Raw genomic sequence first — 16,032 nt, 5'->3', positions numbered from 1 at the left:
TCAGCCATACAAACACTGCATTGGAAAGTAGCTATCGATCCGTCTGCCTACGCTGTTACCCGGTGCTCATCACCATGGTACCCTAGCGCCCTCCGGAATTATGAACGGAACCAAGACCCCCTCTGTCCTCCTCGAGTGGTGGCTGGTCTCGAGGCAGTGACTGAAAATCAGAGCTGTTTGGTGGCCCCTGTGTGCAATGAGTTGCTGAGACTCAGTGGAGTTCCTGCTGGGCAGATGTCCGTAGCACAAAAAACAGCCTCGCGTTTGGCACAAGGCCCAGATACTCAAAGGGATTGAGATGCCTAATTCTCATTGGAATCAATGGGAGTTAGACACCTGAGGAGCTTTGAGGAGCTGGGGCTAATTGACAGCCCTGGTAGGAATCTTAGCAGATAGCTTAAGTACTGAATGGGCACATTCTATTCTGGTTCTTATACTGCACCCATCACTGTGCTATTTGGGCTCCCTGGATTCATTTGGACAACCTTTTCACAGCACTTGGTGCCCCCTCCAGGACAGAGGGGGAGGCACATTCATGGGACAGTGTGGCAGAGGCTTGTGCTCCGGGGCGCTGGAACAATTTGCATAGGGGGGTGCTGAAAGCCATTGAACCAGACTGTAAACCCCGTATGCGTTGGAAACCACTTCAAGTCAGGGGGTGCGACAGCACCTCCAGCACCCCTAGTTTCAGCACCTATGTTTGTGCTGCCCATCGACCTACCCTGTGGATAGAGGACTTCACTTGTCAGGATTGACAAGCTGACATCTTTCACCAGCACTAAATTCACTTCCCCCCTAAAAATATATGTAAACGGCACAGTAAATTTTCTTTGTCCTCTAAAAACTGGTGGGGAAAGATGTAGAAAATACACTTAATCTAGGGCTAGATGTCCAGCTGGACAGAAGCTGATATTACCTGAGGAGATTTATTAGATAGCAGTCCCTGATACCCAGGACTTTACAAACTATCTGGCTGGTCCTGTCCTGGGGAACTTTCTAAGGGGTGACTTTCACACTGGGGAAAACTTTCAGTCATTCCAGCTCTAGACTGGGCCACATAGATCTCCAGCCGCCGTGAATCAGTGTCGTTCTGCGGAGCAGCTGTTGTGTACCAGCCGAGGGTCTGGCCCTCTGACCTGAACCCCTTTGCATCATGCATCTTTAAAAAAAAAAAATTAGCAAGCAAGGCAAGAAACAGAATCATAGGTCAAAGCTGAAGTCCGGGGTAGCTTTGGCTGAGCACAGATGTCAGGATTTAGGCCCAAATACACAGCGCCTTTTCTGCTAACATATATGCCTAGCTCCCTGCCTCATGGATTATTAGTGGAGATTCCATCCAAGACTCTGAGTGCTAGAAATGTAGAGCACTGCCACCCGAGATAAAGCAACTCATTAATTGCTGGCTATAGTAGACTTATCTTATGTGCATCAGCCACTGGATGGGGACAAAGATCCTTGGGGATTTTGTAGAAAGGAAGTATAGAATATCAGGGTTGGAAGGGACCTCATGAGGTCATCTAGTCCAACATCTTGCTCAGAGAAGGACCTATCCCCAGACAGATTTTTATCCCTGTTACCTAAATGGCCCCCTCAAGGATTGAACTCACAACCCTGAGTTTAGCAGGCCAATGCTCAAACCACTGAGCTATCCCCCCATATTCAATACCATGCAAACTTCATAGGTTTTTTCATAAGGAGGCGGTCAGGAAGCCATGCTCTTTGATCCAGTGAGTTACAACAAAGTTGGGTAGGTGCCAGGTTCTAATGTAACTGCTGTTCTCCACTTAATGGGTGATCTTAGAGAAATGGCTTGATCTCCTCTGGAGGGTGGTGCTAGAAAGCAGGGACATCACGCCTGCCTGAGATCTGCATCTGAACTGAGTTTTCTATCAGAAAAAGGATCCCAGAAAATTGGGAGTGGACCACATCCACCCTGACTGAATTGGCCTTGTCAACACTGGTTCTCCACTTGTAAGGTAACTCCCTTCTCTTTGTGTGTCAGTATATTTTTGCCCATATCTGTAATTTTCACTCCATACATCTGAAGAACTGGGTTTTTTACCCATGAAAGCTTATGCCCCAGTAAATCTGTTAGTCTTTAAGGTGCTACTGGACTCCTTGTTGTTTTTGTAATATATGGAGATATACCTATCTCATAGAGCTGGAAGGGACCCTGAAAGGTCATTGAGTCCAGCCCCTTGCCTTCATTAGCAGGACCAAGTACTGATTTTGCCCCAGATCCCTAAGTGGTCCCCTCCAGGATTGAACTCACACCCCTGGGTTTAGCAGGCCAATGCTCAAACCACTGAGCTATCCCTCCCCCCACGTGGATATAGATTAACACAGCTACCACTCTGATACTTGATGGTCTGTTTGTAACTTCTGAGTAAAGCTGCTGTCCGTCTGGAAACACCTTGACTGAGGTGTCAGAGTGCTGCTGTGAAATGTAATTTGCCAGACTGGCTCTAACCAGGATCTCTCCTCCTGATTTCCTAGAAAGATCTTTCGCCACCCGCTGGTAATGAAGCTAACATCCCCACCTGTGTTGAGGCTGTTGGATCGCTGCTTGATTTTCAACGGCGCTTGCCCAGTGCACAGAGGGAGAATAGGTGACCGATGGTACCGTACAACCAACACAAAGAAGAGGAGCTGGATGGAGGGTGGAAGTTCCATTTCGTGATGGGTTTCGAGATTTTGTCATTTGGTTTCGTTGCAGTTCAGAGCGAAAACTGAACATTTCAAAATTCTCTGTAAAAAGAAAATTTAACCCACCTCCACCGCCACACATTCTTTTCAGGTTGATCAAATGGTTCATTTCAATTTTGACTTTTTTAAAATGTGGTAATACACCGTAGAAGACAAAATAAAACAAACAAAAAAAGAAACAAAAAGTTGTTGCTAAGTGAAAAATCAAAAGGAGACAGCTCAGCGTTGTCAGGACGTTTGTCTTCCCCTCCCCCTCCCGGCTAGGCCTCTGCATTAGACCGTCCAGGGCTAGGGCCAGAGCAGTCTACGTTCAGCAGATGGCCCTTGTGGTAGGCAGAGGTAGCTCCTTCGGAGTCTGATGCAATCTCTTAGTATCCCCGTCACAGTGCTGCCATCAGCCTCCCCCAGCTACTGCACCAGACGCCACCGTTTAAAGTGATTTGAGGTTCGGGGCTTCGTCGGGGCTCTTTCAAATGATTAGGAACCAGAGACTGACCCAGTCTTCCCCAAGGGCAGGCTGTTCGGATCCTGGGTTCCAGTTGGGGCCACATCTGTTTGGAAGTCCTTCCTCGTATTCATCCTAAATGTTGCTGTGTTAAATGTCCACCCTGGAGCTCCAGTTCCACCCAGTAACTGCCCAGGAGGACTCAAAACTAGAGCAGAGAGGTGGATGGCTCAGGCCTGAGCCCCACTCCGGTCTCCCTGTGCCTGTGGGTGCAGCAGGAAGGGTTCAGGAAGCAGCTGCATTCTCCCAGCTCTGAGTTCCCACAGATGAAGGGAATCCCTAGCTGGCACACAGCCAGCACAGATGACTGCTACCAGCCTCCCCTGGGCACCAGGAGGGCATTGTGAGGGGGAAGTGGGCATGAGCGCCGGCAATCCCTTGCAGGCAAACAGCCCCTTGAGAACAGAACTCCTAGGTGCCTTCAGGATTAGGGAGCTGTAAATGCCTCCCAGTTTTAGCTGCATACAGCACCTGCAGGACAGGGCTAAGGAATAAGGCCAGAGGCTTTCAAGGAACCAGACGTCAAACTCCCAACCTTTTCCCCCGTGGTATTTCCCCTACGTTAGAGACGTTAATGGAGGAAGAGCCTGGAATACTGCAGCAGGTGGGCAGCCGCAGAGGAATGATTAGAGGCCGGCCCTGAAGTCTAAATGAATGCTCCTTTATTATTTATCCTCTTAGCTTTCCAGCTGGTGTCCTATAGGACCCCGGGATCAATGAGACAGAGATATTATCAAGGAAACCAGGGGACCCTGAACCACATATGTCTCTCTAATTGTTCAGCAGGGACTTTTTACCTGAAAGCTTAAATGAGACCAAGGGAGAAATCTGTTAGCTAATGGGAAAACTCAGCATCCGGGGCTGGGCCAGGGCTATGCGTTTATATGTAAACGGGAGGTATTTATTCTACCAGCCTGCAGCCTCCTGCCCTGATGAAGGATTATACGTACTTCACCGCAGAACAGCCACTTGCGGCAGAAGTCTGTTTTCAGAACGATTTTTTTCCCCTTCTGTGGCCTTGTTTGTTTTGTTGGTTAAATGAGACTGGTAGGGAGTGCTGTGCTGTGCACACTGGTTAATTATTGTAGGGTCCCTCAGGGGGGAGCGCTGCTGGGACCTACTTTTTTGGCCTGACCTGAACTGGACCCAAACTCACCTGACCAGTTCCAAGCCCGAGAGGCTGCAGTTGTTTCGCCAGCTGACCCAACCCAGACCCAGCGCCTCTACTTGGGTCTGGGTTGGGTTGCAGTATGTCAGGGTACGTCTACACTGCAGCTGGGAACACGCCATTCCACCTGGCTAGACAGGCTCATGCTAGGACACTGAACATTGGCGCGCAGGTAGAGCGCGAGAAAGCCACCTGAGTGCACGCCCGCCCTACCCTGGCTCCAAGCTTGGGTGTCTAGCCTGACCCTCCGTCGGTGGTGCAGTGTTCACGCAGCTATTTTTAGTGTGTTGGGGAGGCATGAGCTAGTGCACGTCTGTCTACCCGGGCTGGGAGCCTCGTTCACTCACAAACACTGAGCTGCTCCTGCTGGGTTGTTATTGTAGGGTTGCTCGTGAGTGTTGCGCTGCTGGAATTGAGCTTTATTGGTATTTCAAATGTAATTTTTTTCTTAAAAAAAAACAAAACACTCCAGGGATCTTTGGAACACTCTTTGGAAGCAAATCGAATGGAAGCACTTTGCAAACAGCTAGTTTTATTTTGGTGTCGTTCCCCCCCTACCCCCCCACCCCCAACTCTGATAGCATTTCGTAAATACGGTAAATAGCCACATAAGAAAATGCCAAGAGAGACAACACACATAGCGGAGAGACGGGGAATGTTTTCCAGGCTCCCTAGTGCTGTGCACCATAAAACATGTGATTCGGTGTCAATTCTAGTGCACACAAGTCACCTTTGGGAGGTCACATCCCCTTCCTGTGACTCAGTTTCCCCATCTATAAAATGGGGATAACAATATCTACCGGCCTCACAAGGGTGCTGTAAATGGATTAAGACTCATTCTCTATAGAGCACTGGAGCCCGTGAAGTGGAAGGTACTAACTATTCTTCTTATTACAGCTGGTCAGTCATTTTCCAATGGAACGTTTTTACACTGGAAAAACACCCTTTCGTGGGATTTCAATGCAATTTCACTTTGCAACTCCTCACACACAAAGCGTTTGGACGCCCTCTGAACAGAATGTTTCCACTTTTCATTTCAAAGGGACCTTTAATTAGAAAATAAAAATCTTTAATTTTTTTTTCAAAAGTCAAAATCAGAAAAAAGGTTGTGTTATCAAAATGAAGCATCCAGTTGACCCAAAGAGAAATTTTTGAAAATGTTTTTATTTTGCTGCAAATTGTGCAATGTTTTGTTTTCATTCCGATTCAGAAGAAACACAAATTTCAAAATGTCAGAATTTCTGAGGGAATGGAAATGTTGAGGTTTGACCATCTCTAATTATTGCTGATGATTAATACTACTTCTTATTCATCAGTCTTGGCACTTTCAGCTTCTGCAGTCAATAACAAGTGCCAGGAGAGGGCTTTTCTGATGGTGATATCAATCTGACTGGGAAATAGAATGGACCAGAAATCTCATGAGAAGGCCTGTTCTCTTGAGATTAACTGCCTGTTTTTGCAGATCCAGGAAGTTTGGAGAAAATTACTAATTTGCAGGCATTTACCCAGAGCTTGAAGGCCAACACTAAGAAAATTAGCCTCTGATTTTGCATCCCTTAATGTTTGGTTGCCCAGCCAGAGACACCAAGATGTCTGAAGTTGGCCCGAAACCATTAGGGCCCCTCTCCACTATAGCTCAAACTGTGTCAGCAACACACAACCTTGTCTGGTGAATTTGGGGCAGTCTCATTCTAACGTGGTTTCACGTTTGTAGTGTGGCCAAGGAAAACATTGTCATGAGCTGTAACCTCATTCCCTAACACGGCTCTCCAACTGTGTTGCCCTCAGCACACTACAAGCAAACAAAAAGGGAATGTTTCCATTGCAGAGTTAACTCAAGTGACTGGCACTTGGGTTTGAGCACTTGTGTTAGCTTAGCCCAGCTCACATCACCCACACTGTGAAGCCCTGCTCGAGTTACTTGGTCCTCACTGGTCCTGCAATACCGTGTGTGTGTGGCTAGGGCTTCTGGGGGCGTAGTCCACAGTTCTTCATGCTGCTGGAAGCTGAGACGCTCTATCATTCTTTCCTGATAAATTGTGGAACGACTTGTCTGTCCTTCCAGGCACTCAGTGGGGAATTGTGGGAAGGAACTGGAGGACTGTCTGCACTTAAGTAATTTAGCTTGTGTCCTTAGTGCAAAGTCGGCAGGTTTCAGCCTGGGTGAAAGAGGAAACTGGGCTGTAGCCCACACCCCAGCGGGGCCAGGTAACCTGGGATGAAAGCACTACTTGAGTTGGGTGAGAGGGTTGCGTGTGTGGACAGGGGTTAGGGTAAGAGCCCAGGCTAACTCTGGAATGAAGACAGGCCCAAATGTGAGAACACTGACACTCCAAATTGTGCCAGATAGCCACGCACTATAGGGCCAGATCCTCAGCTGGTGTGAATTGCTGCAGTTCCCTGGAAGTCAAAGGAGCTATGTTGATTTACACTGGCTGAGGACCCCCGGGCTACGGCATCCTGGTCCCTTAGGGGACGGCTACATTGCAATTAAACACCTGTGCCAGCTGACTCGGGCTCGCATGGCTTGGGCAAGAAGGGCTGTTTAATTGCAGTGTAGTCGCAGAACTCCAGCCAGAGCTGTGGGACCCTCCCAGCTCACAGGGTTTTAGACCCCGGGCTCCAGCCCGAGCATCTACACTGCAATTAAATAGCCCTTTAGCCTGAGCCCTGTGACCCCCGAGTCAGCTGGTACGGGCCAGCCACGGGGGTCTCACTGCAATGTAGATCTACCCTCAGTTTCACTTGGCACTGGGAACTGTGTGTATGCAGCATTGGAGAAGAGAACAAAGAGCCTGAATGGACCAAACAGGACAAGTCGCCAAGGTTCAGTTGTCTGGAGCTCTGCTGTTGTTCGGTTAAGCAGTGACAATTGCTTAGCCAAAGGGAACTGCCTGTGGGATTGTTCCCCGCCACTCCAATCCAGTTTGTGCCGCTTGTTTTAAAGAGAGAGGAGCTAGATCCAGACACAATCTGCCTCCGAGTTCAAGGGAGCTCAGAGACAAAACTTAGGTTGGGGTCGCTACCGTGACCCAGGGCCAGCCACAGGGATTAGGTCCAGATCTAAGGTGTCCCCAGGGTTCAGGGGTGGGTGCATTCCATTTCAGGTGATAGAACAGAACATGCAGCTCTTCTCAAATCCAGTGGCGCCACCTAATGGGGAAATGGCAAGGGACCCAGTTTCTGTGAAGCAAAATCCTTCCCTGTCTTCCCACCAGGTTGCTAGGTGACATGGGGGTGTAAAGAAGAGGGCCCTGATATAATCCTCTCCTTCCCGTTGTGGCTGTCCCCTCGTCAACCCTGCCCCTTTTCCCCAGTGCTGAAGCCACCCGCAAAAATGCAAACCCCACCACTTTGATAATGGGACTAATCAACCAAACTGCAAATCCCTCTAGTTCCCGTTCAGATCCTCTCTTTACAAGCATAAGAACATAAGAACATAAGAAAGGCCGTACCGGGTCAGACCAAAGGTCCATCTAGCCCAGTATCCTGTCTACCGACAGTGGCCAATGCCAGGTGCCCCAGAGGGAGTGAACCTAACAGGCAATGATCAAGTGATCTCTCTCCTGCCATCCATCTCCACCCTCTGACAGACAGAGGCTAGGGACACCATTCCTTACCCGTCCTGGCTAATAGCCATTAATGGACTTAACCACCATGAATTTATCCAGTTCTCTTTTAAACGCTGTTATGGTCCTAGCCTTCACAACCTCCTCAGGTAAGGAGTTCCACAAGTTGACTGTGCGCTGCGTGAAGAAGAACTTCCTTTTATTTGTTTTAAACCTGCTGCCCGTTAATTTCATTTGGTGGCCCCTAGTTCTTGTATTATGGGAATAAGTAAATAACTTTTCCTTATCCACTTTCTCCACATCACTCATGATTTTATATACCTCTATCATATCCCCCCTTAGTCTCCTCTTTTCCAAGCTGAAGAGTCCTAACCTCTTTAATCTCTCCTCATATGGGACCCTGTCCAAACCCCTAATCATTTTAGTTGCCCTTTGCTGAACCTTTTCTAGTGCCAGTATATCTTTTTTGAGATGAGGAGACCACATCTGTACGCTGTATTCGAGATGAGGGCGTACCATCGATTTATATAAGGGCAATAATATATTCTCAGTCTTATTCTCTATCCCCTTTTTAATGATTCCTAAGCACTGACGAGCCAAACTGTTTCTGTGACCGCTCTGCTGCTTGCAGTTGGTCTGGACTGAAAAAATAAAAAATGCACGAGAGCTTCTGATGAGGGGAACTGTGTGCCGGTCAGACGAGCTGGAGCAGCCAGCTGCTAACTGCAGATCTGTATTTAAACTCCCAACCATTCCTCCCCCGTCAGAAAAAAACAGAGCACTCTGGGTCCGATTCTGCTCTCACACATTTAGCACCAGGGTCACCCCACTGATCTCAATGCACATGTTCACTCACTCATTGGCACCAGTGAGAGTGACACCGGATCCTGTGACTCCCAGGGAAAAGGAGTGTGATTGGTGAAATCACAGATTACCCAGCTGCACAGTGATTTGCCAGGTTTACGCAGCCTTACGCAGGTCCCAGCTACCATCTCCTATAACTGCTCGTAATACTAAACAACAACCGCAGGCAGAAGTGAATTTCAAATCCTCTCCCAGGCCCAGGGGGTTAGTTCCTCATCTGACTGTAAAGATTTCCCATCGCCTACTGCTGTTTCTTTATGACAGTCTAACTCACGAGAAGCTCGGGAGTGTGATCAGGTTGGAGGAGTAGTATCTAGTGGTTAGAGCAAAGGGCTCGGCAGCTGGAGTCCAGGCTCGGATGCTCATCCCTGTATGTTTTTGGCCACGCCACTCAGGGTATGTCTACACCGTAATTGGAGGTTTGACTGCAGCTCGGATAGGCCGGCCTGAGCTAGGTTTAAGCTAGCTAGCGTGGCTAAAGATGGCAGTGAAGACATGCCAGTGTAGATCCTGGCGTGGGCTCGGAACGGGAGTACGTACCCCAGGCTCCTGGCCGGTGTGTACAGCACTTACTGCCAGCGCTTCCCAGCCAGATTACAGCTGGAACGGGTATGCCCACCCGAGCTCCAATCACAGTGTAGACAGCCCCTTAGCTGCTCTGTGCCTCAGTTTCCCTTGCTGGGAAATAATACTCCTCAGCCTCCCGGGGATGTTCATTCACTAATGTTGGCAGAGTGCTTTCAGATCCTCCAGTGGAAAGGGAAACATGTGGGAGCCTTAGCAAGGAGCCGTGAATGAGACCAAAGTGCTGAGGCTACTGCTTTCAGGGACAGCAGCTTCTGCTTTATCTCAGCGCTTCCCTCGTCTGAATGCACGAGATGGCAGCCCGTGAAAAAGACTGTGCAGTTTCATGCCTCGAGAAGTGATTACTGTAAGGGCAAAGGGGGGAAACCTGCTATCAATCAGGCTCAGTCCATTAATTCCCAGTGAGGTGTTCAGCTCTGCTGGTAATGCCTACTCGGCAGCAACGCCTAGTGTTCCACTGACTGCTGTGAGCTCAGGGTATGGCCTCCTTGAGTGGGTTTCTTTTCCATGAGTCTAGCGCCAAACTGAAAACGTCCTCTCTGGAGGGGTATCACGGTTGTAATAGACACGAGTCCAAGGTGCAGAGTTTGGAGCCAGAGCCAAATGTCCCCAGTGTGTGGGGGTGTTCGAGATTGGAGGGGGGTAGGTTTGGTTCTTTCTAGAGAGAAGGGTCAGGGACATGGCGTGGACCTCATCAGGGTATGAGCGTTTCCCAAACACTCAGGGTGGGTGTTCATATCTAGACGTTACTTTTGGGCTCCTTTCTCATCATGTTGTGAGCACCAGTGGTTCAATCAGTGACATATAGACTGATAAGAAAATGCCCTCTGTAACATACGGACTGGGCGTCTTGATGAGCGATGGTGCCCTCTACTGGCTGGGCTCCCAGGGAGGGTGTGGGACCTACTAACACAAGCTAGGTGTGTTTACACTGTACACTAAGCCCAGGTCTGTGGGAGCTGGGCTTGTGTATCTCAGTCTGTGCTCTAGTAACCCCCCTGCATTGTAAGCCTGGGTTTATCATTGCTGGGCTAGGTCTCACGGCCAACATGTAACGCCAACAGACCACAGTCGTCAGCAGGATTGAACATGGGATCTGTGAAGCTCAGTGTATGTGCCTCTACTTCATGAGCTAAAAGCCACTTGGCTCTTAGCTAAGGCTATAGCAGACTCATCAATCTCTAGCTAGGCTGGGCGTCACTAGAGAGGGACATAGACTCATAGACTTTAAGGTCAGAAGGGACCATTATGATCTTCTAGTCTGACCTCCTGCACAACGCAGGCCACAGAATCTCACCCACCCACTCTTGTAACAAACCCCTGACCTATGTCTGAGCTGTTGAAGTCCTCAACTTATGGTTTAAAGACTTCAAGGTGCAGAGAATCCTCCAGCAAGTGACCCGCGCCCCACGCTGCAGAGGAAGGCGAAAAAACCCCAGGACCTCTGCCAATCTGCCCTGGAGGAAAATTCCTTCCCGATCCCAAATATGGCGATCAGCTAAACCCTGAGCATGTGGGCAAGACTCACCAGCCAGACACCCAGGAAAGAATTCTCTGTAGTAACTCAGATCTCACCCCATCTAACATCCCATCACAGGCCATTGGGTATTTACCGCTAATAGTCAAAGATCAATTAATTGCCAAAATTAGGCTATCCCATTATACCATCCCCTCCATAAACTTATCAAGCTTAGTCTTGAAGCCAGATATGTCTTTTGCCCCCACCACTCCCCTTGGAAGGCTGTTCCAGAACTTCACTCCTCTGATGGTTAGAAACCTTCATCTCATTTCAAGTCTATACTTCCTGATGGCCAGTTTATATCCATTTGTTCTTGTGTCCACATTGGTACTGAGCTTAAATAATTCCTCTCCCCCCCTGGTATTTCTTCCTCTGATATATTTATAGAGAAAAATCATATCTCCCCTCAGCCTTCTTTTGGTTAAGCTAAACAAGCCAAACTCTTTGAGTCTCCTTTCATAAGACAGGTTTTCCATTCCTCGGATCATCCTAGTAGCCCTTCTCTGTACCTGTTCCAGCTTGAATTCGTCCTTCTTAAACATGGGAGACCAGAACTGCACACAATATTCCAGAGCGCCACACCAAGCAAGCATAGGTTACATACTTCCCCTAGCTGAGGAAGCGCCTCCCGAACTTCGGATACTTCCCGTCTGATATCCCAGATAAGCCCCTGGTTCTAAGGCCAATAAAGCCAAGTCGTTGGCAGGCAGCATTGAATCTCGGATCTCTGAAGCTGAGTGTATGAGCCTCTACTGCATGAGCTAAACACCAGCCTTCTAGGCTACGCTTCAGAGGTCCCAGATTCAATCCTGCCCGCCGACAACTGGGGTCTGTCAGTCCATATTACACTACACAGACCTTCTGACTCAGGTCTGTGGCTTGAGCTGCATCCACACTGCAAAATGACAGGGCTTGGACCCAAGTCCCAGCCGGACTCAGGATCTGACCACCAGCCTCCCCACCCCACATTTGTAGGGTCCTAAGGCCCAGGCCCTGCGTGTTTGTTGACCCAAGTCAGACTCATTTGTGCGTGGACGGAAGTGGGGCTTGGACTCAAACCTGAGTCAGAGCCCGGGCTTAGTGTGCAGTGTAGATGTACCTGCAGTTAGCTTGGCAGGTTCGTCCTTTAGCTCAAGATAGTTACTAAACTGCTCAAGATAGTTAAGACCAAAGCAGACTGTGAAGAACTTCAAAAAGATCTCACAAAACTAAGTGATTGGGCAACAAAATGGCAAATGAAATTTAATGTGGATAAATGTAAAGTAATGCACATTGGAAAAAATAACCCCAACTATACATACAGTATGATGGGGGCTAATTTAGCTACAACGAATCAGGAAAAAGATCTTGGAGTCATCGTGGATAGTTCTCTGAAGACATCCACGCAGTGTGCAGCGGCATTCAAAAAAGCAAACAGGATGTTAGGAATCATTAAAAAGGGGATAGAGAATAAGACGGAGAATATATTATTGCCCTTATATAAATCGATGGTACTCCCACATCTTGAATACTGCGTACAGATGTGGTCTTCTCATCTCAAAAAAGCTATACTGGCCTTAGAAAAGGTTCAGAGAAGGGCAACTAAAATGATTAGGGGTTTGGAACGGGTCCCATAGAAGGAGAGATTAAAGGGGCTAGGACTTTTCAGCTTGGAAAAGAGGAGACTAAGGGGGGATATGATAGAGGTATATAAAATCATGAGTGATGTGGAGAAAGTAGATAAGGAAAAGTTATTTACTTATTCCCATAATACAAGAATTAGGGGCCACCAAATGAAATTAATGGGCAGCAGGTTTAAAACAAATAAAAGGAAGTTCTTCTTCACACAGCGCACAGTCAACTTGTGGAACCCCTTGCCTGAGGAGGTTGTGAAGGCTAGGACTATAACAGCGTTTAAAAGAAAACTGGATAAATTCCTGGAGGTTAAGTCCATTAATGGCTATTAGCCAGAATGGGTAAGGAATGGTGTCCCTAGCCTGTTTGTCAGAGGGTGGAGATGGATGGCAGGAGAGAGATCACTTGATCATTACCTGTTAGGTTCATTCTCTCTGGGGCACCTGGCATTGGCCACTGTCGGAAGACAGGATACTGGGATAGATGGACCTTTGGTCTGACCCAGTACGGCCGTTCTTATGTTCTTATGTTATGTTCAAGTGACACAGGCCCGTGGCTGCAGAGCGGAAGCACCAGACTTCAAGTCCCTGCCATCATAGGCATCGCATGGGATTACCTCGCAAGACCACTCGAAAACTAAATCCCTGGGGAATGTAACGCTCTCCTTACTGAGTGGAGCTCCAAGCAGGAGCAATCACACCAGGGCAGCAGCAGCTGCCTGTAGGTTTCCAGGTGGCACTGAAGACGCTGCTTAACACCTTCAGCTCTAAAGGCCACATTGCATGGTCCCTCCACTTGAACCTCTCCTTCCCCGTAATCCCCAGCCATGAAGCTGTGGTGCTATGGAGGCCTTGGACGGGCCATCCACATGGGGCTGAATGTCACCCGTCCCTCATGTCAGTGCTTGACAGCCATTTCCCCTGGTGGTTTCACACAGAATGACATCCGGGCAGGTCTCTCTCCGGCTGTAATTACTGGCATTGGTCACCGGAGGGAGGGATTATTGGGGTGACTTGTCTCCCCATCCCTTCCAGGGTAACAGACTCCCACACAGCAGTACTCCAGTGGCCTTATGCCAGGGCTTTGGCCTGACTCCGGCCTCAGGGGTCCTTCCAACCCTTATATCAGGAGGCTTTCCTGCCTTGGTGGCCGGCAGGGAAAACCAGGCTGCCCCTCTATTCTGCGTTCCAATCCAGGGATGCTGAAGCAAGCAGCTGAGCTCTACTCCCTCCCTAGGCCAATTCCTCCCTCAGCCTGTCTCAGTCTAGGCCCTTTTCCCCAGGCCATCCCCGGGCTCACCTCTCCACAGACTCTTCCCCCGTCCCAGGCTCTGCAGAGTTCTCTCCAGCTCCTGTACCGAGCCACCTCCCCCAGCACTTTCTCATTGGGAGCCCAGGCCCTGGTTCTCTCCACCTCCTTTGTATCCGCCACCAAGCTCCTCCCCGGCTGGATCTCATCCTAAACTGGGCCTGCTCTGCCCTGTGGATACCTGCAGGTGCTACAATGAGCTCTCCAGCTCCCCTTAATCCTGTCAGTACCAGTGTGGGGCAGTGGAGCTGGAATACTTTTAACAGTGGGGGTGCTGAAAGCCAGCCCCCTTACCCCAGTCCACCCCTCCCCCTGCCCGCAGAGCTGGGAGCAGGGCCATGTCTCTGGGAGGGGGGGACCCAGACAGGGGTAAAGGGGCTGAGGCTGTGGCCACAGCTGGGGCTGGCAGCTGGGACCCTGGGCTGGCAGTGGAGTGGCAGCCAGGACCCCAGGCACAGGGCTGGCAGCAGAGCCCCACATAAAACCTGGGGGTGCTGCAGCACCCCCTCACCCCGAGTTCCCGCACCCATAGTGTGGGGTTTATGCCCCCCCTCACAACATGGCTCTAGGCTTTCCTTCCCTTCCTAACCTGATTCTTCAAGAACTGGGGAAACCTTCCAGCTTCATCAGATTCAAAGTGGTTGGTACTTGTATAGTGACTTAAATCCAAGGATCTCAAAGCATGTCACAGACACTAAGTTGAGTCCCCTGTTAGCTGGGGAAATATTATCTCAAAGTTGCAGATGGGGCAACTGAGGCAGAGAGTGATTTAAAAGCCTTATGTTCAGAGGTACTGAGGACCCCTGGCTCATGCTGATGTCATTCTTAATCACTCTCTGCCTTGGTTTCCCCTTCTGTAACGCGGGGATGCTACTCCCCTACCTCATAGGGTTATTGAGTAAAACAAGTGTGACATTGGGCAAGTCACTTAGCCTGTGCTTCAGTTCCCCATCCATACAATGGGGCTGAAAGCATTTCTCCACCTCCCAGGGATGTTGCTGGGATAAATACATTAACGATTGTGAGGAGCTCAGCTACTGCAGAGCATATACGTACCCAGGACCCATAGCATCACAGTCCTCTTGTCAGCACAGGAGTAGCACAAAAGTCAACTTCCCAGCCCCACAGCTTTAGAGAGATTTTAAATTTCAGGATACTCTGATCTTAGCTAATGCAAGTGGTTGGAAATGACTAACACAGGAGAAACCCCAGACAGTTCAAGCAGTAACTGCTGCTGCTTTTCAAGGAGAGAAGTTTGCCTGATGGTTGGGTGTGGGCCACTTTGCCACCTGTGGAATGACCTGCCTGAGGGTAGATTGATAGGTTCACCTGCAAGAGCCAGACCACTGGTGCAAGAGAAAAAGAAACACACCAGAAAACTCGGTGTGGAGTTTACAGACTTGGTAAGACAACTCCCACCTGTTCATGCTCTCTGTATGTGTGTATATATATCTCCTCAATATATGGTTCACTCTATATGCATCCGAAGAAGTGGGTTGTAGCCCACGAAAGCTTATGCTCTAATAAATTTGTTAGTCTCTAAGGTGCCACAAGTACTCCTGTTATTTTTGCGGATACAGACTAACACGGCTGCTACTCTGAAACCTACAGAAGCATTAACTCCCCAAATCACACTATCCTAACTTGCACATTTGAATCTGTTACATAAAACGAAGAGGGAAACTTTAAATTTCCTCTGCTGAATACTCCAGATACAGTGCCACATAGTACAATTGCAAAACAATTTTAAACTCGCCTTAAAATACATAAATCACCTTCAGGTATTGCATTTTCCCCCCCAAGAGCCAACATTTTCCCTTTCCAAAACACAGCAATCTTGTCATTTTCGGTGTAATTATCTAACACACACAGCTCATTGCCACCTCTTAAATACACAAAATAGTGTGTATTCCACAGTACCAAATCAAATGCATATCATTTTCCTCGTCTATAATTGCTTTAAGTACTGAGGCAGTTGTCATGGTTATGAGGCTTATGTTACATTACTCTTTAGCTTAAAGGTTTTAATGGAGAGAGTTGGAAAAAATGACTCCAGCCCGTAAATGCAAACGTTTAACATCTTAACTTTGAACCGCGTACTGAAAGATCGGAGAGAAACACTGGGTCTCTATCTCAGTTACACCGAAGCGGCTTCACGCTGCCGGGGCCTCTTCAGCTGGTATGGAGCTGGCCT

Source organism: Emys orbicularis, chromosome 2 (assembly GCF_028017835.1).
Source record: "Emys orbicularis isolate rEmyOrb1 chromosome 2, rEmyOrb1.hap1, whole genome shotgun sequence".
Classification (NCBI taxonomy): domain Eukaryota; kingdom Metazoa; phylum Chordata; order Testudines; family Emydidae; genus Emys; species Emys orbicularis.
This window is presented reverse-complemented; position numbering follows the sequence as displayed.